At 36.0% G+C, this 21,640-nt stretch overlaps 1 protein-coding gene across 9 annotated transcripts in view; it reads right to left on the bottom strand.

Moving 5' to 3' along the window:
* NRG3 (neuregulin 3) overlaps positions 1 to 21,640 on the bottom strand; it is a 667,244-nt gene that overhangs the window by 493,237 nt on the left and 152,367 nt on the right. For all 9 annotated transcript variants that reach the window (XR_011151686.1, XR_011151691.1, XR_011151687.1 and 6 more), the window contains exon 2: positions 96 to 259. The gene's annotated coding sequence lies outside the window, so the exon portion shown is untranslated. The remainder of the gene's footprint in view (positions 1 to 95; positions 260 to 21,640) is intronic.

A 21,640-nucleotide genomic window follows, 5' to 3' on the forward strand; every position in this document is an offset into this window, starting at 1 on the left:
GAAGAGAAATATCTGCCAAAGTTATGTAAAAATATAAATTTCCATATCAAGGATGGCAAAAGCAAAGTAAAAAGCACTCATGCATTACAACCTACCTTTGTCCTCCTGTGTTGGGACAGACACTCCCTCAAAACCACTGAGACACAACCTTTGATACTCCTCACCCTTTAGCTGCAGGATACTTCACGTCCCAACACTTCAATTTAGCTGCTGGAGGGTTTGCAGTGGTGTTGGGTGACATCCTCCTGCAGAGATTACTCTAGAGGGGAAAAAAGAAAAACAGGCATAATCACCCCTTTGTAGGATTTCGTGTGCTCCATGGAACTTACAGGTAGTGCCTAATCTCACTGCCCTAACAAAATTTAAAGTACCCTGACTTAGGGATTTTCCCAAATCTTCTGATTTGGCAAGCTGAGCACAGTTGATTTAATATTTCCACCCCACAGCCCAGACCACACATGACCTTATTCTTCAGAGTTACTGTGAGTGCATTTCAGCATCAAACAGCCAGGCTATGCCTTTTTGTACTAAACACTAAACAGTCCAGCCTCCAAAATTCTTCTCCTGGGAGTCTAGTCAAAGACAAAACTTTGCTTCAAGCAGAAGCTTGTGTGTGAAATTTGTGTGTGAAACCTGTGAAGCCAGCGGCCAGCAGGCAATTCCCAGGGCTGGCACATGGTAAAAATAAGGGTTTTTTCCAAACCCAGCATTACAGAGAGCAGGAGAAATGGACAGGAGGGCAGAGGGGGACAGAGGGTGCTGTGCCGTGCCCAGACCCCACAGGCTGACGCTGGCTGCCCACACAGCATACGGTGCTGCCTGGCAGGAGCTCAGAGCCTTTTACCCTGGGCAGACCCTGATGGAGAGGATGGCCTGTCCTTCCAAAATCTACCTGCTGGCTCAGAAACATGCAAAGTGGTGAGAATGAGCACAAGTTCTGAAAACCAAGATCCCTCTGCTTCAATATTGATTCTGTTTGTCATGTTAGTCCCTACACACACACACACATATGTCTGATTTCAAAGGCATCTCACGGACCGTGCTCAGCAAACTGTGGGGAAACCTCCTCCCCTCACCTGCCCAAGGTGAGCAGCACCCCTCACCTGTGTCCTGGCAAGTGCACAAAACTGGTGCCAGGGAAAGCTCAGTCTGACTCAGTCAGGCTGAGCTCTGTCTCTTAAACATCTCATGAGGTTTAGTGCTGCGACTGACCGTGGATTTCTCGCTGTGGAAATCTAACGTTGTCCAGGGTTCCTTGGCACATCCCCTGGTTGAGTGGTGTGCCAAGAAGTAAACAGCCAGAGGGCTGTGCTCTTTTCATATGCAGAAATAATGATAGCTCTTATCATTAGCTTTTCTTAGGTTTCTATGTTTTCATTTTGCACCTTACAGCATTAGTGAGCAATAGAAATTATGAGTTGTAGGAAATTTGAAGAAGTTTTTTCTCATGTTCCTCAATAATTTTACAAGCTATTTTTCCATGCTTTAGAGCATGAGTTTTATTCCATTATCTAATCCATGTCTAGTAATTAATCAAATTGCTTTAAACAGTGAAATTTGATCTAAAATGTTTTGTTCATTTGCAACCAAGTAAAGTTTGATAAGAACAGACAGTTTGGCAGTGCCTGTAAATCCTTGTGGAGCAAGGAAATTAACATCTTGGCACTCAGCTCTGTAATGATGTGCCTGATTTCATGGAAAAAAGACAACAAATTCATTTCCATACCTCAATAATGCTTTTTTTTTGCTTTAGCTTAATTAACTCATTGAAGGATGAAAGCTGAACTTTTTTTTAGGATACCTGGTTCCTAGAATGTGCAATGGGGTGGAAAAACGATAAATCTGAAGCTTTGTGATAAGAATACTTCAAGGCAAAAAGCATTTGTATGCTAAGAATAAATTTGTTGCAGTCTATTCTGTAGCTGAAGAGTCAACAAAATAGTTAGCTAGAAGTACTTTAAGGGTTATTTTATATCTGTAGCTAATGCAGCAATGATAATTTGCATGAGCTGTAGCCTGCTGCTTATTGCAGTTCATACTGTTCAGGAGAGTTCCATAAAAAAGGGAGAGGAGTATCCCAGACAAAGCTGTGAAAGGCCATCTAATGTTTGTTCTCCTCATTGATTGCTCTAAATGCAGGGATGCTGTCCACTATTATGCAAAAAATAAAGGGAAAATTTATGGTGTTTGTAATATTATTATGGGTATTTTCTTCCTGCTTCCTTCTACAAGAAAATATTACAGCAATATTTAACTCTTCCCCAGGCATCCTTGGTTAATCTGAGCCCATACATCTGTTTCTGTGCACTTTTTTTCTTTATATATCCCCTTCCTTACTGGTGAGATATGTTGGGATAAGGTTTAGCTATCAAGTAGGAGATAAATTGTCATCCAATAGTTTTACCTGTATGTAGTTTTCTTTTCTAAAATAGCATTCTTGAAATTAAAAGCAGGATAATTACCATTTTCACTTTTGAAGCAGAGTGTAAGATATGAACACAGATATTCAACACATTCCACCTAATCTGCTCAAAATTTCTAAAATTGTACTATCAATATTTCAAATAAACTCACTGACTTCTCACACAAACCATTCAATGTAACCTTCGCTTTTTCTTTACTTTTTCCTTCTTAATTTCAAATATGGAAACATGAACATTTCTGTGTCTGGAGGATGTGCAGAGACATGATGAAAATGAAAAAAAAAAAACCAACCTGAAGAAATCTAAATATTTTGCTGGTTTATTTTCAAAACACATTAAATGGGGAAATCATGTTCCCAGCTGTTGTGGGTGTGTTGGACTTTAGTCAGATAAAGGTTTGTTTGGTGAAAAGTAAATTCCGACCTCTTGGAGAAAACCTCAACATATCACAAAAATATGAAAAAAAAAAAAAATCCTTCTGATTAAACCCCCAGAGAACACCTGACAGCGCACCTTGTTTACCACCCAGGGCACTCTGAGCTTTGTTTTCAACTGAATTAATACATATCTGAGGAGCTAAGTTTTTAAACTTTTGTATGTATTTGAATACTATTTTCCCAATTGCATTCTAAATACGACATTTAAAATGGTTTTAATTTCAGTGAGAGATAAAGGTTTCCCTAAGGGCCTACATGGGAAATCAACACGAATACTTTACAAAAAGCCATGAAAAGAACATTGCTCAGGAACAACGTGAACTGAGAAGCCTGCCTGGAAATCTTGTTCATATGCTATAAAATGTTAAAAGAAGCAAATTCCCTGAATGAAAAAAATATATGATAATAAAATTTGGACAAGCGATACAAAACACTGAAAATATCACACATGAGGACTGTGGAAATTTAATGTCTAATTATAACTTGATTTTGGAAATATTTCCTTGAACCTGATCCCCACTAGCTCGGTTTTGTTTTGATTAATTTCTAAATGCCTGAAGCAGCATGTTCCTTTCCTGTAGTCCTTAGAGTTCCACACCATAACTATAATATGCCATTTTCAGAGGTGGTTAATTTAGAATGTTAATTTCTTTTCAAGAGTTACATTTAAAAGTCAGATCACACATTTGTGTATCTAAATTTTAAGCACCTAACCTTAGATGCCCAATTTTGAATATTCAGAGATTAATCTTTATATTAATGAAATTAAAATTACTTTTTGTTGCTAGAGTCAATTACTCTTTAACATCCTTAAAATGCTGGCACATTAATACAGTAAAAACCAGAAAGAAAAATAATCCAAAAGAACCTATTTGAAAGGAAGGCTGCCTTTGACCAAGCAAGAGAGTCTGCATTATAGTTATGGGCACTTTATTTCTGTAACACCAGAGGTAGCACCAACCTACAGGCAAGTTCATTAATCTCCCCAGCTCCAAGGAAATGGAATGTCATGCAGTGCAATGTATTCTTTATTGCTATTCCTGCATAGCTTTCCCATAAAGTTCTTTGTTAAAGATAAAACTGAGAAAAGTTTAGATGGGATTTTAAGAATTTCAGAGCTATAGGCTCATGAATATTCTACTCTCAAGATCACCCACAGTCTGTCCAGCAAGGATGCAAAACGTGGTCACTATAAAAGTTTACACTATCTCCTTGTACATGTGTGCAGAGATAAAACAATTATGAGTATCCATCTTATAATGACAATAGCAAAAAACTTAAATTAAGACATGAAAAAAACAATAAATCTGCTTTATAAGACTTGCTTAAAAATGTAAATATGCCATTATTTAATGACAGATAGAACACACTGAATATTTAATCACTTCCCTTATTAGTTCTTATCTGTTTTCCCAGATTCATAGTTGTCATTGATTTGGATTCCTGGCCGCAAGAAGTCAGGAAATCAGTAAAAATAATATCAAAGATGATCTCTTTGAGGCAAACAAAGGTCCCTAAATTTAAAGAAGTTGATTCATTTAAAACAAGCATGTATCAGTATCGATAGAAACACAAATACACACTCTGGCATTTGCAAGTCAAAAAATCTTTAAAAGCGTGATAATTACAGTTGACTTAATAACTGCAACATCAATCCAATAAAATCCCAATAATTAAGATGCTTGTCAGCAGCATATTTAGTGTAAAAATGTTTATTATTTTAGATAGAAGCACAGAAGAACAATTATATTTCATATGGTAAATGTAGAATATATTCCTCTAGTATTCTCTACTATACCATGTGCGCATGCCCACAATAAGAATATTAGAATTATCCTCCATAAAAAAGAAATCATCTGCAATACTACTTATTTGTGTTCTCTGCCGTGTTTTTCTTCATGTTTAAAAAGAACCTGCAATTCTGCCTGAATCTCAGTTTTCTTACTGAGTATTTCAAGTCTCACTTTGTTCTTCAAAGGGAAACCCACCTGATGCTGTACCTTGTATACCCCCCCCACACTTTCATGCCAGCTCAGTTTTCCAGCTCTCCTTCCAATACTTGTGAAACATCACAGAAGAGCTGAACAGTAAGCATTATTTAGCACAACTCTTGGGCTGTTTTGTCAACAGAATTCATCGACTTTTTACCAAGATAAACCAGCATCACTTGCTTCATAAGGAAACAGCGATGCAGAAATACCAAATGACTTTACCAACTTCATACAGTAAACCCTGGGGGAAGCAAGGACACAACACTCTGACCATCAGCCATATTGTCTGAGCATTGAGTACCACTGAAGGCTGCTTATTAGCTGTGCTGTTTCCATTAAAATTTGTGAAATAAATCTGGGCCAGATATCAACAAGTTCCGTGACTCTGATGGATTTTCCCAAATAATTACTGAGTCTTTCATTTTTCACTGTTAATCTGCCCTTCAGTCAGCAAAATATTCAGTTTGGATTACTTCAGTCTAATTTTCTCTTTTTCTAAATGGTGGAATGCCTGCAGTCTCCCTAAGATGTAAGTAATGTGATCCTTCAGGCCCAGAAAATACAACATGAAGGTTTAAATAAGCAGTCTGGCTTAGGCAGCAAGATTACAAGTGGATTTGAAAAACCAGTGCAGGAATTTTCCTTTTGAGAACAAGTTATGGAAACTAATCATATGAATAGAGTTATCAGCACTAATTAAAATTCTGATTGATTCCTGGCTTGCATGCAACTTCTGGAGTGTTTATTTCACATTGGCTAGCATAGGTCAGAAATAACCAACCTGTGCTTTGCAGCTAAACTTAAATCCAGCTGTAATGCTTGCTAAGTTGAACATCAATGAATTTGGGAGGGGCTTGGCTTTGTTAGTTGTGGGTTTCTTTCCTAAAGCTCTGACAGTGAGAAGATTGGCTTATAGACTTCCAATAAAGACAGGCATTTTGCAACAACCTTATTTACTTTCAAACTTGTCGTTTTGTTAATCTTGTCAAATCATCAGTTAAAAAAATCATTAGTCAGAAATTGGATTGCTCAAGAAGAAACTCTACATTTGCTCAAAGTCCAATACATACACGACAAGATTTGTGATCAACAGTACAAACCACAACATCAGTTTCATACTTTGTCTGTATAATTCTAGCAGCAAGAATTTAAGCTTCTGAGCATCTACAGCTTGCAGATATATATGCTGCAATTTTAAAGTTTTCTTTGTTACTTCATACAGAATCTCCAGAAGGCTCTCACTAAGACAACTTACTAACTCTTTGAGTATAATACTGAAAGAAGACCCTAATGATTTATAATACAATCAGTGAACCATAAGGTAAATCAATAGTTTATTTGTGAAAAAATAGACTTTCTTGTTCCTGAAGCTATGTCAAATTTTTAAAGCATCAACCTGATGAATTCCGATTTTATGTGGATAGCACTATACCTATAACCTTGCATCAGACTTAATCATTATCTACTGATATAAAATACATACACTATATTTAGGAAAGTATTTTTTGATAGACATAGTCCTTTGATATATAATTGAAACATACTTTTGCTTCTCTAAGGGAAAAGACGCCCAAATTAATAACTTGCAAAATTACATATATTACATCAAGATTTTGTTTGTCCTGGATAATATATGCTTTCTTTTTTTAAATCAGAAATGCCTATAATAGATGCTTTGATAATTAATTTTATTGTAGCATGCTTTATTGGTTTGTGCTTTAGGGGGGAGAATAGGAGCTGGAAAGGGAAAACAAAATTCTCAATATAAAATGTGGGATTTTCATCAACAGAGGAAGAAATCACAACAAAATATTGGCAATTACAGTGTGATAATAAATATCTGATCTTTTAACTCTATGACTTTTCAATTCTGTGCAGCTGTAAATAATACACCACTTAGAAGCTCTTGAGATGAGAGATGTGCATGACCATGTTTCAGTGCAGCTGCCTGCATACGATGTGTGCCACAGAAAATTTGCCTACAGATGTTATTCCATTTCAAAAGTGGCAACAATTAAGAGGTAATTTTCCATGTACAACAGTAACAGTGATAAATGGAGAGATTCAGACCTCCTCTAGGAGAGACACTGCTTTGTTAGCAGTATGAATGTATTTATACATGAAATATGTTTGGATGTATTCTTGCCTTAAGTCTTCAACTTTGTTCCTATAATCACAATCAAATGTGCTGGGAGATTATGCTGATCACATTCCCCTGATCACAGTTCCAAGGGAAAAAGGTCTCTCAAAAGATCCACAAATTGGTAAAAAAATGAATGCTCACTGAAACCAGAGCTTATAAAATTAATGAAATTGTTTCACTGTCTTCAAAGACTTCACTTAAATTATTTCTGTTTGAAAAACAGTTTGTCTAATATCATCCCCCAGAGTATCCTGTAACCATAATAAATTCACACAAAAATACATTTTTTCCAGTTAATACACAATCTTGTTACAATGAAAAATTCACAGTGTATTATTTATTTCCTCTCACATTTTAGATAATAAACAGGATATCAAGTGATATCTGTTACTAATGTCATAATAAATGGAAAATCTTGGCCTAGTTTAAATTATTAGTATAAAATTTAGTTTATTTATAAGCAACTTAACAGAAACACTGGACTGTGAACCCACACACCTGTATACCCCCACTGTAAAACGAATGTATATAGGAGCTTTATGAAAGTGTTTTCCATGGATTTTCAACAATGGAGTAAATGGAAAGTCTCTTAGTAAATTTTTCAGGTCCTGGAGAGCTGTTATATTGGCATCCCATGGATCATATTGTTCATTTTAATGATGTGAAATGCTGGCATTGACTTTCACATAAATGGTCTCCGTGAATTTGAATTGTGGGATTGAGATCTACTACTATAGATTGGTAAATTAATTTTCCCCTAATGCTACAAAAATGCTGTCCTATTTATCATTACTAAATAAATCCAATATTTCAGTCATTAAGAATTCCACACTGGGAAGAGCTGGACTTTTTAGATTTAAACCAGGGAATAAATTCACTAGCAAAGGTCTATAAAACAAGGTCCTAACTCTCTGAAGGATGTTAGATCCATCAATCAGTTCTTTATTAAGGAAACAGTATTTATGGAAACTTCAAGAGTTCAAATTAGCTGTAGCCCAAAGAAAAAGGATTTCTTTACCCCCCTCTCCCCTTTTTTTTTTTTTTTTTTTAATTTTAATTTCTCAAGGCTTAGGTTATGTTTTCAAGGAATGGAATGATATAAGAGCTCTAATGCTTAAAAATAGATTGCCCTGCTAATCCCACATCATATCCAGGTTATTGTGCTTGCTAATCTTATTCACTACCTAGGAAGGATTTCCTGTCTATGAATTTTAACATGTGATATGATCTCAGATTACAGCTCTTTTACTATGTACAGTGGCATATAAGACCGGGAAAAGGAAAAAGTATGTTCAATTGTGACGGGGTGAGTTAAAGAAGTGACTTAAAGAAATTTAAGATAAAATAAACTATTTCTTTTAGAAATATGCCAAGTGAACAGGAGTTCTCAGATAATGGGAAGCATACAGAAGTGTATTTTATTAAAACATGAAACAGATCACTTAGAAATTCCTCTTGTGCACATCTATGCTTTTATGTTTAAAAACAGTGCATATTAAGGAAATATTTTAAGTGTGCATTTCAGATCTCCAAGATACTGACAGTGTAAGTGTGGAACATCAGCCACAGGTAGAGACATTTAAAGAGGAGTTTCAATATCAGACATTTTTTGAGTTAGTGTATTCCTTGTTAAATGATCTTAAAAGGTGTTTAGTTTGTTGACATTTGCAAAAATTCAATGAATTGCAATTTATGCTGTTTTATTATTTGTTATTCATTCATATTTAAAAGGTTTCTCCTATGAACAACTTAAGCAAATGCTATTATCACATTGGGGAGTGGCAGGAGTGCTGAGTCCGACAGACTTATTGCCTAGAGAAAATTTTGTGGATGTTCTGAGATACCCTATTTGAGGGCAAGCAAAGGGCAGCCCCCACCCCCACAGTGTTTTGTATTTTCCAGTAACTCAACAAGCTATATTCACTAGCATCTGGCAACTCCCCTCTTGTTCAGTGCAACACTAAACACTACATTATTATTTTTATTTATATTTGTTCATTATATTGCTAATTAAAGATATAATTAAAATAATTTCAATGAGAACAAAGTCCTCAATTTAGCATTCGAGCCACCAGCCTGTTGGAGCCAGAGGTTTTCTGCCAATATTACTCAGGAAACAACACAGTATGAAATACTGTACATTTATCCTTTCAGTGAGACTATGAGCTACTAACCTTGATTCACTTTCCATGGAAATCAGACATCTTTTATACAGATTGTTAAAGGAAATTTTTGTAGCTAATCATCACAATAAAAGTAAATTATTAGATATAACTCTTGAATATTAGATGTTAATAATGAGAATATTGTTGACATTTTAGGCATAATCTCAAGAAACCTCTCTTTTCATGTATTCAACAGATTTCCATTGATATGTTATATTTCAATGGACAAATTTTTCAAAGCATGTACTTCTAAGTACAAATCTATTCCTTATGAATAATATTATATGTATAGAAATAATAATAGCACCTATTTCATTTTTTTAATGTAGACAGGAGATTTTTTTTTTTAGTGAAATAAAACATAAAGGGGAAAATCAGCAACAAAAAACTGGCTGAAATTTTCAATCTGCCATAAATACACAGAACTGAATTACCAAAATTTGGAGTTCTAAAAATCTGGACCCAAATTCATCCAGCCTGTTTTCAACCACAAACAGAGCTGTGTTTTACACGTGTTACTTAACTGAGTAAGTGACACCATGAGGTGGACAGCTTCTAACAGCTGACAAGGAGCAAAATCTGAGCAGTACCTTGGGGTGGGCATGAATTAAAGCCCAAGAATGGGCTTTAGGAGAACACTGCCCTGCCAAGCTCCCAGGCTCTGGCACAGGCTGAGAGCTCTGGCAGCAGCCCTGCTCATCCCATCTGCCCCACTAGACACACACCTTATTTGTGTGCCTATACCCAGTGATGCTCCTCACCACCCATCTCTCATTTCAGAACAGGGAATCCCATGTTCTGCTCCTTGCCAATTTGTTTTTTGGCACCAATTTCTATGGTCAATTACTGCAAAAATGGTGTGAAATCCTTTAAAGAGAGATTGGGAATGTCATCCCCCACCTTCTTAGTGCTGCAGTGTCCATATTTCTCTCTAGAACTGAACTTGCCTGCTCTCTCTAACATGAAGGAATATCTGCCTTTCTCTTGAGATACACTCAGTTCCATATTTTACTCCTGGGCATGTGTAGATACACAAACCCACTCTTTAAAATTAGATTCAGAAGGTACTCTTTAACTAGGCACATTCTGCAGGAGCTGTTTTGCAGATTACAGTTGAGCAAAATGTCCATCCATAATGAACACCTTTAATTGCTAACTAACATTCTTATGAAAGTCAAGCACTTTTTTAGAGTTAGCCCATACTCATGAATTTAATTAAAAAAATATTTCATACCTTGACAGTACTGAGAGGTGATATTGTCAAAGTAACTATCAGCTTCTTCAGGCTAAAATATCTGAACTAGTTATGGGTAGATGGAGCCATCCTCAAAAAAGCCCCCAAAAAACTATACATCAGCTATAAACAACACATTTTCTATGTATATCATTTTTCATAGCAGCCTAATTTAAATTAATTTTAATCCATTTCTAGGTATTAGTCATTAGATGACAAATTAATATAATATATGCACATTCTTTTTTAACAGAATCTAATATTACACATTGCAGAAGGACCAAAAAAAATGGGAGAAGTGTTCCTTTAAATTATCATTATTTTGCACAGAGTAGAAATTGTAGATATATATTTTAAAAATCCCTTTATCAAGTACAATGTAACTGTATCACCTGCTGAAAGAAACTCCATTTTAACTCCTGATGCCACTGAGCTTTGTTTTATGACCAAAATTGTTCCAGTGACATGTAAAAATAACCTATATGTGTAATTCCACCATGAGGCTCAATAGATTAATTTGTTTCAGTAATTATTTTTTGTGGAAGTAGCTGGCCTAGTTATGCAAAACAGAAACCCCACATCAATTTTTGTATGGCATTTATAGCAGTTGAAGAGAAATGGAAGAAATTTATTTTCCCCCAAATTCAGTCTATGATCAAGTTTCTATGGAAACCTTGAACACCTCTACAGAGATAAGCAGCAAAGGGTGAAACTGTTCTCCCTGGTTTTCACCATTTCCTCTTTTCTCTCTTTGATCCATGTGGAAGTGTTTTATGTATAATTCACTTTCTACTGTTCCTTATTTCTCTTTTCACTCTTCATGTATGAGAGGGAAATCTGGGGAAACTGCCCTCACTCTTTGTTTGCCATTGGCTATCCAGATGATTTCGAAGTGTGATGACCAAAATGTAAACATTTTCATGTGCCTAGACTACATGGTTTTATACAATCATTTAATTCAAGTTGCCTGAGCAGAAAAACCTACTAGAAACTAGGAAAAGTATTTGGAACTGGACACTATAACTTTCAGGATCCTGTGAGATTTCCTCCAATGGCTGCTTCCAAACTCTGGGTTAAGCTCCTGTAAAATCTCAGTGATGGTACCAGACACAGCTCAAAATGGATATAAATGACACACATCAAAGAGGTCCCTAAAGAGCCTTTGAAGAGTTACATTTACTTCTCTTGAAATGAAAGACTACAAAGTGTGTGAACTAAGCATAAAAAATGTTATGTACTAAAATGCAGTTTTATCTGTAGACCTCAGATGACTGAAGAAACAGACTAGAAAACAGCACAAATGCAGTTTGCATTTTGTCATTTAGATTTTCTTTCATACTTCTCTCAACCCAGGTACAGCTTAGCTCTGCCCACACACATAAAGCACTGGAAATTTCAGTTTCATTAGAACCAGTTGGGGAATGATTTGGGAAAAATCCACTAATTGTAGGTAAACAGTACAACTTGCCACATGACATGTTATAGGGGCCAAGTAATTCAGGGTCTGTAGATCATTCTAGGGTGCTCTGATGTAGGTTTCTATAGGGCAAACTATTCTTCCCTGACTTGCACTATTTTTTTGTGAGACTGATCCCCAACCACATAAGAAAAAGGTAATGTTGACTCAATACAAGTTTTAAATGGTTGAACTAAAATCTTAAAGCCTCAATAAATTCTACAAACATAATTTGCTAGGGTGACCTGGATAGAGATAAGAAATACAATGGGAAATCAGCCCTGCTCACTATAACTTGTAAATAATATGTAAGGGGATTCCTTATGGCTTAATACTAAAAAGTCCCCAAAAAAAGTGACAATAAAAAAAGTCTGTTAGTTAAAAATGGAGGAGCTCCTTATTCTAAGAGCAAGGTCCTTCACAGGATTGCCAGAAAATGAGTTTCCTGCAAAAATATGTATTATCTTCATGCATAGGGATGGATGCAGGCAATGCTTTTTGTGAGGGCATGAAAGCCAAGTGATTTTTCTGGTGGTGTACACAAATTCACCAGACAACTACAGTGATTGATCATCCTCTCTGGAGTGATGTAAGTGTTCATTTGCTTGCAGTAACCTCAGATGAATAATTCTGCTACACTTCCAGTACTTTAATCAACTGCCCAATTAAAACTGTGCAGCAACCAGAAATGGCATTCTGCCATTACACATCTGCAAAGCTCTACAGACACGCTGACCAGTGATGACAAAAACAAACTTAATGGAATTTCTTTCTGTACATACTGTTCAATACTGTGTGTCTCCACAACCCTTTGCAATGCTCTGAGACCTCTTTGGTGGATAATGTCCTGCACAGGGCACATCCAGCTGCCCACCAGGCTGTGCCTATGGATATTCACTGCTAGAAACTCCTTGTTCTCATTTGCTTGCTCCTGGTGCTTTTTTACACCAGGTGATTTCATTCATGCCAGGTGGCATTGTCGTCAAAAGCTGAAAGTTTTCTTATTATTACATTCCTGTAGTTTGATAAATTTGTCCCAGTCTTTCAAAATATTTTCTTGGCAGTAGCCATGTAAATACAGACTGCACTAGCCCTGTTAGTCCTCCATTACACCAAATATTTTAGCAACAGTACCTGTATGGAACAGGCACACTATAAGGCCATTTCTGTCACACTCCATTTTCATCCAAGAATGTGTCTAAGTATTTTTTAAAATTTGTATGGCTTTTTCAATGTGATATTCAAGGTATGGTTTCTTCAAGAAATAAGAGTAGTACTGGAGCACAGTGCATAGATGCCAAATTTTCATGCTTATTTAATATCACTAATTCTAATTTCTCATAATCAGCGCAATGGTTTTTTTTTCACTTATTACTACTGGCACATTTCAAAAGTAAGCATACTTTTTTTCCAGACAATTTTTTTTTATTTATTGTATCATAAATATTGATCTTGAAGGTATAGTTCACAAACTGGCAATAAGACATCAATTAAAACAAAATTAATAGACGCTTCAATGCCAATTTGACAAGCTGTGAGCTGAACAGCATTTCCCTGTGATATCACACAAACCTCATACACAGGAAATAGTTGATAAAGACATAAATTACAGATGTGTGGAAAAAAATAGACACAGATCTTCAAAAGCTCTTAGTTAAGCAAATAAGTGACATTACACGTGCAGTGGTACAAACTCTCAATTGACCATAACTCCCTTGTTTGCACACCAAGTCTGTGTTTTCTCATACAAACTCCAGAAGCTTCCTTGTGGCACATTAGTGTTTTTCAGTGGCTCACCTCCTCCCCGAGGCTTTGCAAAGAAAGTAACCATTGATAACGTCACTTACACTGCAAAGCTTTTCTTCCTGATGAGGCTGCTGCGTCTCTTCTGATGAATTATTCACAGCCTCGTGTGACTAAGCGTGCAGCTGATCTGAAGTGCCATTTATGTAAGATGTGTGGTACTAGCAAAATGGCTGCATATTTTCTTCTAAAGCTACTTAATTAGAAATGTTGAGAGTATTCTTTTTGTAGATGCAGCTTATTTCTTTGTGATCAAACACAGTTAAAGGATTTGGTACTTCCCTTTGACGCTGTAAATTAGACAAATTTTTCCACGGAAAGTCTTTTAAAAATTATCACAGTACTTCTAGTCCACATGTAAATCAGGAAATCTGTGTGGAAATAAAGCATTAAAGCCATCTACTTGAATGGTAGAGCTACTATAAAATGCATAAAAATGCAAGTCATTGATGTCATTGCTTCTTAACACTTGATATATTAAAACTAGTGTTTAATTGGATAAAACTGTCAGAAACACAAAGCAAAACCTACTGGACTGAAGTCTTTAAAGTTAAAGCCATTCACTGAAGTGCCCTCAGTGGTAAGAAACCACCCACACAAAAAAGTTTAAAATAAAGAAACTTGAATATTTACAGGGTAGCTTTTTCACTTTTTCAATCTTTCTAGACCTGATTTTCTTTCCTGGGAGAGGCTTAGAAACTTGTCCCCACAAAGGTTTGCAAGATGTTTATGTATAAACTCTTTGCCCTCTTAAGGGAGTATTCAGTTACATTATGTGCATCAAAATAGAACAGGTATGGGTGAGGGAAGTTCTCTATGACCTGAAGGGTAACTTCCAATAGTGCCAGAACAGCCCTTCCAGATTAATTTCATAAATTCTTTTCTAATCTAAGAACTATGTACTCAGTTCTAACTGTTTATTTAATATACTCTCACATCCCTGTTTTTAAATCAGTTTGGAATCATTCACATACCAGTTCAAATCATTATGGTGCTCTGGAAGCTCCAGTGGTGCCATCTTTTACAGGTCACACAAACATTAGCATTGAGAGCGTTGCTGAATGCTTAGTAAATCCTGACAAGGAAAATTCCTCACAAGTACAAAGAAAAGTGTGGTAGTTCAGCACTTCTACCTCATGAGTCCTGTGTTAAAGAGCACAGACACTGGAGAGATTTTAAATATTGATAGTCTTGGGCTATGATTATTACACAGCAGAAACATTCTGAGTAACTAAGCTCATGATTACTTCTAGGCATCACTGATGAAGTAAGGAATGGCTTTTATTATCTTAAAGTTTAATGAGATCCAAGCAGACAAGGTAAAAATGTGAGCTGCTGTTTCCATTTTACAATTACAGTAATTGGGATACTCAAAGGTTGTTGGGCAACATGGAAATTGAGTCAGAAAAGGAAACTTTTCTGGTTTCACCTAAGTGCCTCATCTACAGAATTATCTCTGCTCTTCAAAGGAGAAGGTTTTATGTATCTATCTATATATTTATTTATATATATATGTATCTATCTATATCTATTTAGAAGCAATGTTTCCAACTAATGTGACACCTTCATTAAATGCTATAAAATACCTTATTTGCTATAATATAAAGTACATGTTAGTTCACAAACATTAATATGAAGTTGAAATGAAAACAGCTGATCCCTTTCATTTTTTCAATACCCTATGGCAGAGCCTATCTTCCTATTATTTTGTTGTTTGACTAAATATTAGTGATTTACCCCTTAATCTTTCTCTTCATCGAATTTGTTTAAAACCATCAATTGAAAAAGCAAACAGTCACTTCTAAATTTAAGGTTTTTTACCAGTCATAGACAAAATTGAAAGCTGCAGTAATATTTTTCAAGTTAAAACATATTAAGCAAGCCCTGTTTCCTCCAGTCTGAACTCATTACACGTAGTACAATGACACACAGTTTCTCCATCCACCAGGGAGTTAATACATTAAGTTCCTGCAGGCCAGTACAACTTGTCACTTCTCACTGGCTTTCCTTTGGACAAAATTGTTTCCAGTTTTCTCTAGATGACATAACACACTGTAAAGCCAAAGGAAGTTAGCACTTGTCATCACAAGGGGTTTTAAGCCATTTAATTAAAAAGGGCAGAAATGTGCAAAAACCCAAGCCAGACTCACTTTCCTGCTTCCTGTCAGAACAGACACAACTCAGTCTGGGAGACTGTAGACCTTGGTCTAATGACACACACACAACCTATTGATAATTGCTTTTAAATGAGAAATACCTTTCTTTCCTACTCTGCTGTTACTGAGCAATAGTAAACTGTGACCATTTTCATACAGGTTTATAATTAATTAAGACTGCATGACCCTAATAGTCTCTGAGACTGTATAAACACTAAGATAATTCATATAACACACAAAATATTGATGAAGCACAACACTGAACAGATACTTAACTTCCAAGCCTCTGGATCAGTGCATTAATGTAAGATGATATAACAAGTAAAATAGTTACTGAGACTAAGTGCCAGCACATTACAGTACTAAGCTTTGGTTGAATCTTATGAGTTAAGCCACCTAAAGAACAGTTTGAAAGATTACATAAGTATGCACATATATGACTTTGTTAGAACACTATAAAATGGTTCATTGTTTTAAACTGCATGAAGAAACTGACCTAAAATAATTTATAGTAGAAGAATTATTCTCACGTGTGCAGAAAGACATGATACCACTATTTTGTTAACATGGTAATTATTTTTATTATGTGGGCACTGGGAAAGTCAACTAACATGAAAACAAGACTCACATACTTGCAAGGTTTTCAATTTTACAGATATTCACTGCTTTAGTTTGCCACTGTAATAACTTCATTTCTTTAGTTTCAACACATTACCACATTTGCAAAGTGCAACTGAAATATTTTCTGACAACCTCTATGCTCATTTCTTTCCTTGAATCACTCCTGACACCAACCATGCTACTAGCTCTGAGCATGATGCTTTTTCTCCTTAGCTGGCTCAGAGGCCATAAGCAAAACTAAACACCTTTATCACCCTTGGAGACTGCATCAATAAAAAAAGCACTTGCATCAAGGAAGTTCCAAGTTATGAAAAATTATATTATTTTGTTAATTTTCTCAGCAGCATGCAAGATTAAAGTCTTCTTTTTTTTTTTTTTTTTTCAGCTCTTGATTTACATTCAAGCACTCATTCTTTTTGGAATTCTCTACATTGTCTCAGGACATGCCAAAAATTCACAAACACCTCAGGAGACAGACCTCTGCTTCTTCAGCAACAGAGCATGGACTATGGAGTAAATGTCTCCAGGACCTCAGCACGCTGCATCTTCTTTGCTTTCCTACCTCAAACACAGTCCCTACTTTTGTCTCACCTGAAGAAAGTGCCAAAGTAATAAAGCCCAACATCATTGAAACAGCAGGTCTAATATCTTATTAGATCTTGAAAGTTCCCATGCTTTCTGCAGAAGAGCAGGTGAAAGTGTAAAGCCCTATGGCTTTCTGGACATCACACAAAGATCCTTACAGGGAGTCATAGAAACCCACATGGAAAAGAACATTTTGATTTTGAAAAGATACAAGTGGCATAAAACATCTTAGGATGCACTAACTGTCAATTTTTCCACTTTGCCATATATCTTGATGCCATGAAGGTTTTTTGCCTTTTCTTTTATACCCCTGCTATACCTTTTTACAGCTTCTGTATTCCTAGTGCTTTTTGCCTACATTCTTGGACTTGTTTGTCAAGCTGAGAGATCAAACACTTTAGAAGCTTCGTAGTTAGTGATCAGTGTGCCCCAGAGCCCAAGGTCCTCTCCAGAACACATTCTGTAAACCAAGATAGAACCATCCAGGGGAAGGTTCCTTGGGGAGGGGGCTCACTTGAGCCTCTCATTGGGGAATCTTGGATAGATATGCTAATTAGTAAAACCTATAATGTTATACCCGATCTTTGGGGATACACTCGGCGGGGTGCATCTCGATGCACATGACCTGGACGTGTGCACCTAAGGATCCTTAAAATAAATACCAAGGTAAAATCCCTTTTTCCCTTCTAACTGTGTTTGACTCTTGATTTTAAGACCAGGAAAAGGCATCAATCTAAGCCATACCTTCTTCCCCAGCTTGAGAAAAGTACTCTGAAACAAGTCCCATTTGTTACATCCAATCAACTACTCTGGAGCATTTTGACACCATCAGCTTTGCAAACCGCATTTAGTGATATGACTGAATTAGAGAATAGAATGTCATTGTTCTCTGCTCAGAGAAGAATATTTTCTCCATTGCACCATCAACTGAGTAAATATTGCAAAATAGTCTCTGTGAATGAATTTGCAGCAGGAAGGAAACATCATTCATGATTTAGAAAAAGCCCAAGTAATTCAGAATGACCTCAAGAACATACAACTGAAATGAATATTGCAGGAAGAGGATACGTAATTAAGAAATCCCAGAGAAAGAATGTAACATTGTTTTCTTTCATCACTTAGCCCACCACACACTCAACCTTGGACCTCTCCATCCTGCTGCTTCCTTTTGCAGAATTGAGAATAAGGATGGCTGACAGCTCTCTGAGCTCTCCATCCCTTGGCTGTGGAACTTGCATTGTGCAAGTTCATTTGAGTTGTGAACGAGATCTTTAAAAATCTATTTGTTTAGGTGAAGTTTCATCATGCTAGAGGCACAAGTTCAAGTTACAAGTGGAGGTTACAATGAATAATGAATGATGAACAGCTGTCCAAACCAGCTTACATAAAAAATGTTGGATCTTGCTATTCTTCAGGTTTAATATAGCAGTTTCTAGGATTTTGGTTTTATGGTCATGCAGTTTCTTGAATCAACACACTGTACATGTAGCACATCACTTGCAGCCTACATTTTAAAAAATATTTTATTATTCTACCTGAAAACCTAACTTCTTCAGCTAAAAGCAAAAGTTGTTAGCATATGATCTTTTGTGCCATCATAGAAACAGCTCTGCCCAGTTGAACACAAAAAAGTCCTTTGTCATTATCTTGTCCAGTGGGTACCACGGTGTAGCCAGGCTTTGTCAACTTGTTATAAGAATTAATTCCAGCAAAGCCTTGAGAAAAAAATTATATGGCCAAAATATCTCCAGCAGGGCAGTGTCACCATCAGGAGAATAAAAAGTGGTAGACTACTTTAATAAAACAGAAAAATGTCTACTTTAAACTTATTTGAATATAGTCTAAAGATAAAAAATTTCTAATTCATAAAAAGGACAAAGAAAAGCAAGGCCATGTACATACTCTAAGAGTTTTAGTATTGTTTCTATAGCTGTATAAATATCTTCTAAAATTTTGTTTTCTTTTGCAAAATCCCACTAAATATATGTGATGATTTAGAAGAGATTAATACCAAATTATTTCCTTAAGACAAACTACAGATGGCTGTATCTGTCATTTCCCATACATTCCAAGCCCTTTCACCATAACATGGATGTCTTTGCTGTTAAAAAGAAAAGGAAATCAAGCCAAGAAATCCTCTGCTTGTTAGTAGTAGTTATTTTCTGTAGTTTCTGAGCTGCATTTTGAACAATGGCTTTAGCCTGATGTACCATTATCCACCAGCTCTGAAGCTTAAAACATTGTCAAGTATCCTTGTACTTTAGGTGTGAAAAGAACAGGATGCTCAAAAACCTATGCAAATTTCTAAAATACCACTATAAAGATATAGAAGTGGTAAAGATGGCTGTACATACCTAAAGAAACACAGAGACCATTTATATACTGCAGTACTAGTCTTGTGCCAATTTGTTTACTTTGAGAAAATAAGACTGAATATAAACTACATATCAGCACCTTGATTTTACCAGTTTTGTATTTCAGTTGTATCTTGCCCCAAACTTTTGGAAGTATTAATTGTATCTACTGTAAATATTGTCATTTATAGGGGCAGTATACAGCAGAAATTGCTCTCAGTCAATCAAAAGTATCCTGGTATGACTCAGTTTCTTATAAGGGGGTATAACCATGATTTAATAGTTTACAATAAGCAAACAAAATACAGATTTAAGAAATAGATTATGAATTGTATCTTTATTTACAATATTACTCAAAACACTCAATACTCAAAGCTACAATTAAGTATCAATAACATGGCCAGACCTCATGATGATAGACTTTTAAAATAAAGGAACAATATCATTCCTGAAACAAGGCAAATTTGATGTTGTTTTGCTTCCAGTTGTAAATGAAAAAAGGATTGAAAGAAATATTTTCCTAAATATACAATACACATTTTGAAGAAATACTGTGCTCAGATACACATAGCAACATATGATTTTATGGGAAAAAGCCATTTGTGTTGCATTGATGTGTGCTGACTATTTACCTGGATAATACAGTAATTATTTAGGCAGCTAGAAAGAAAATTATTTCTCTCCTGTTCTTGTTAAATAAGAAGCCTGATAATAACGTCAGAAACACAAAACATACCATCAGCTTTCAGTTCAAATCTCAGGGTGATTTTGATCTATTTTTATAGTGGCTTAAAACTTAATTCATGTGTATATCACAAATTTCAGATGAAGCCCAGTGAGAGACTAGAGGAAGGCTAGAAACAAAATACAATCCTCGTCTTGAGCATTTCAATACTAAAATTATTGGTTTTGTTTTCTGTTTGATCTTTTGAGAAACTGGGTGATCTGACTAATTAAAGGGAATGAGATACCTTGACACAGTTATTGAGTTTCATCTCAAAGGATGGTTTTGCTGATTATGATGCAATTTACTGTCCAATATATTAAAGATATCAAAACTGCTTTTATCACTGCTTCATTTTACAGTGGAAGCTGCTGTAGCACAATTTCTGTTGAGCTGGATTACCTGTCCTGATTGCCTAAACTAGCTCTGGCCAAGCAGAGGCACAGGAAGAAATTGATGCAGAAATCCCAAAAAAAGACCCAAAAAAACCTTAATTAAGCAATTTTATTCCAAGTAGAAGTTGAGCCTTAATATAATCTAGTTCTGAAAAATTCATATGAACTGTGACTGGTTTTGTTCCCTTCTCCCCTTTGTTTTTTTTTTCTTAAGCTAGCCACCAACAGTTAGATCCCCAAAAGACTCTTGTCTAAAAATTCATTCAGCCCCCCAATCTTCTTGCCTTTTTACTAGAAAAAATGGCCCCTTCCAGAGACTATAAATTATTTCTGACATAACAAGGTATCTCACTCTCTCATAAATAATATGGGATTAAATGTTTCTTTTGTTAAATCTTGGGCTGTTCAGAAATGTAAGGGAACATATAAACTTTCTCTCTGCTGACTTCCACAGTACTGTGAAATTTTTGATGATTTGTGTCAGTGCAACAATTAAAGGAGACAGATGGAGAAAAAAACCCTGGAGACCACTCCAGCTTAGGGGTTTCTCAAAGCTCTGAAGTCACATGAACTCACCTAAAAATGAGATATCCTGGTGCCAATGTCAGCCCAACTTCCTCTAACTGGTTTGGCATTCCTTGCCCTCAGGTGAGGTCAGGGCAGCACCAAATCCTGCTGCAGGGCTGCTGTGGAGCCATGTCTGTTCTCAGGCAGGTCCCTGGGAACAGTCCCTACATCCTGGTCTACCCTGGTGGTCCTGACCAGGCTTAGAAGCACGTTCATGGCTAACAAGTGCTGTTGGTGCCACATTATGCACTCCCAGGGAGCAAAGAAAGGTTGTGAATTAATGTTTTAGCTGAGCTTTGATACATTAATGACCTGATTAGTTTAAAACCAAACAGTAGCAAGCTGCTTTCTTGAGAGTCCACCTTGAATGGGAAACATCCCTCCAGCCAATTGTATACAGAATTTAGCAGCTTGCTTTTGCTGGAAAGGAAGTCTAAGCACTGCAAATATCTATGGATTTGCCAGAGGAAGTAATTATTTTTAAATCTGAGACTAGTCTAGGAAAAAAACATTTCCTCTAAATGAAACTTAAAATGTCATTTCTTTTCCTGACAACTTTCTCTGCTAATTTTAGTTCTTTCCAGCA

Source organism: Aphelocoma coerulescens, chromosome 6 (genome assembly GCF_041296385.1).
Source record: "Aphelocoma coerulescens isolate FSJ_1873_10779 chromosome 6, UR_Acoe_1.0, whole genome shotgun sequence".
Lineage (NCBI taxonomy): Eukaryota > Metazoa > Chordata > Aves > Passeriformes > Corvidae > Aphelocoma > Aphelocoma coerulescens.